The sequence below is a fragment of the Pan paniscus genome, chromosome 16 (genome assembly GCF_029289425.2).
Source record: "Pan paniscus chromosome 16, NHGRI_mPanPan1-v2.0_pri, whole genome shotgun sequence".
Classification (NCBI taxonomy): domain Eukaryota; kingdom Metazoa; phylum Chordata; class Mammalia; order Primates; family Hominidae; genus Pan; species Pan paniscus.
In genome coordinates, this window is record NC_073265.2 from 69,926,489 (window position 1) to 69,929,321 (window position 2,833).

Below are 2,833 nucleotides of genomic sequence, written 5' to 3' on the forward strand. Positions count from 1 at the left end.
CTCTCCTGTTCTTCAAACTAAACATCGAACATTCTTTCAAGAACTGCTCACAAGGCACAGGTTGAATTTCTAAGCTTCTGCACATGCTTCAGCTTGTCTCAATCTCTCTGTATATGTGGCTCCAGAATTGTGTATGATACCAGGTGTGGTTTGATTGGGAACAGGACATCAACAAGGAAGACTCATGAGTAAGAAGACTCGTGAACAATATTGAAGGCACGGCTGATGTTGTGCAATGAGATACCAATTTCCATAGCCAAGCACAGCAGCCCATGATGAAGAACAAAGGAGACAGGTGTTTGTATTTTTATTTATTTTGAGACAGGGTGTTGCTCTGTCACCCAGGCTGAAGTGCAGTGGTATAATCATGGCTCACTTCAGCGTCAACCTCCTAGGCTCAGGTGATCCTCCTCCCATCTCAGCCTTCCAAGTAGCTGGGACCACAGGTGTACACCACCATGGCCAGCTAATTTTTTTCATTAATATGTTTTGTAGAGACATGGGTTTTACATGTTGTTCACACTGGTCTCGAACTCCTGGGCTCAAGCGATCCTCCCACTTCCTCATTCCTAAGTGCTGGGAGGGATTACGGTAGTGAGCCACTGCACCTGGCCTGCTTGTGTTTATTCAGGGCTACAGATTGGCAAGGTAAGAATAGTGAAGGATCACAGAAAAGGAACCTCTCTGGAATTCCATTTCATCCATTTATATCATCTTCTTCACACTGTCATCTTGAGAGCAGTCCCCTCGTTCTTCAAATATTTTGTCATCTAAAGTGAATTTGTTCAGACTTTCCTCTGTAAGTTTTCAGAAGTTATTGATTTTTTTAAAATCTATCCCTTCTTCTTATTTGATGTGGCAAAGAGAAAGACACTTTTCACATTATTTTCCTAATAATATGTTGCTTAAAATTTGATAAACTAGTAACTCTTTTGAAATTACACGAGGAAACAAAATAAACCTTATCTCATTAGATTTAAAAAGAATAAAATAGTGCTCGCTTCAGCAGCACATATACAAAAATTGGAATGATACAGAGAAGATTAGCATGGACCCTGCATGAGTATGATACACAAATTTGTGAAAAATAAAAATAAAAACATAAAATGGAGTGTCCAAGTCACCCATGATTGGTGTTGTTCTGTAAACATGGGAGAATCAGACTTCAGGGCCGGGTGCCATGAAAGAAGGAATGGGCTTCATGGATCTCTATTCTTCGCTGTAAGATTACGGGGGGTGGGAGGTGGGGATCAGGGAGATGTGTGGAACTCTCCCTTCCTAGAGTGCCCATTTCAAAGTTAAAGCAGGATCAATTTGTTAGACATAAAGAAGAAATTTCTGACTATCGGGGTCTCCAAATATTGCAACACTTCAACAACACGAAACATCAACATTCTGTGAAACAGCAAACTGACACATGACTAGGGAAGGAATGTCCCTCAAGAGGGTCAAGATTAATATTTGCGTCCTGGAGATAGGGCGTCCAGATCAGAAGGGCTTTAGATTGAAATTAGAGGAGGAGACAAACACCTAGATAGACTTGTGAAACCAGTTGCTATGGAAGACAGGTGTGACTTCTACAGGAAGAGCCTTATTTTGTAAATGATATGTGCAACCTCCACTGCCTACATAATAACGTGTATTTCACTGGTAATAATGTGGACGTGAGATATAATATAGTATAGTACAAACAGTCTTAGGAGGATAAGGTTACTTCATCTGATAGGAATTCAAGAGAGGAATATGGGAATTAAAATACATCTATAAGTCAGGCAAGGTGGCTCATGCCTGTAATCCCAGCACTTTGGGAGGCTGAGGCAGGCATGGTGGTGGGCACCTGTAGCCCCACCTACTCAGGGGGCTGAGATGGGAGTATCACTTGAGCCTGGGAAGTTGAGGCTGCAGTGAACCAAGATTGCACCACTGTACTCCAGTCTGGGTGACAGAGTGAGACCCTGTGGCAAAAACAAAAACAAAACAAAACCTTACAAATACATCTTTAAGCCAGGAGAGGTGGCTCATGCCTGTAATCCCAGTGCTTTGGGAGGCCATGGTGGGAGGATATCATGAAGAGGCCAGGAGTTCAAGACTAGCCTGGGCAACATAACAAGACCCCATCACACACACACACACACACACACACACACACACACACACACACACACACACACACACACACAGCAGGGCATAGTGACGAGCTCCTGTAGTCGCAGCTACTTGAGAGGCTGAGGAGGAGGATCGCTTGAGCCCAGAAGTCTGAGGCTGCAGTGAGCTACGATCACGCCACTGCACTTTAGCCTGGGCAACAAAGCAAGATGCTGTTTTATTTTATTTTATTTTTACAAAATAAAAGTACATTTTTTATAATGACCAGTTAGAAGGGAAACTGCAATGCACCAAAGACTCACAGACCATGGCCATATGTCAAGGGCCAGATGCTGCATTGGGCCCTAGGAATGTGATGATAATCAAGGCAACTATCCTTCCTGTCCTTGTGGAGTCTAATGGGGGGTAAGGGAAGAGAGTATGGCCTGTTTAAGGGATTGAGAGAAGGTTCTGATGAGGTGGGAAATGGCTAGAGATAAAGTTAGAGAGACAAGAAAGGACGCAGGGGCCACATAATGGAATTTAGACCTTATCTTAATGTCAAGGGCATGTCATTAAAGGATCTGAAGCAGGAACGGGACATGAACACATTTTATGGGGAACAAGAATTGAGGCAGAGCCTAGAAGCTAAGACAGCAATCTATGCACGAAAGAATTGTGGCTTGAGGCTGGGCAGGCGGCTCTCGCCTGTAATCCCAGCACTCTGGGAGGGTGAGGCAGGCAGATT

The 2,833-nt window shown here is 43.6% G+C and overlaps 1 non-coding gene across 1 annotated transcript; it reads left to right on the forward strand.

The window, feature by feature from the left end:
- The first annotated feature begins 993 nt into the window (after nt 1–993).
- Nucleotides 994–1,100, forward strand: LOC112437394 (U6 spliceosomal RNA). Its single transcript, XR_003026013.1, has one exon. It is a non-coding gene; the product is annotated as a U6 spliceosomal RNA (small nuclear RNA).
- Nucleotides 1,101–2,833: the final 1,733 nt, after the last annotated feature.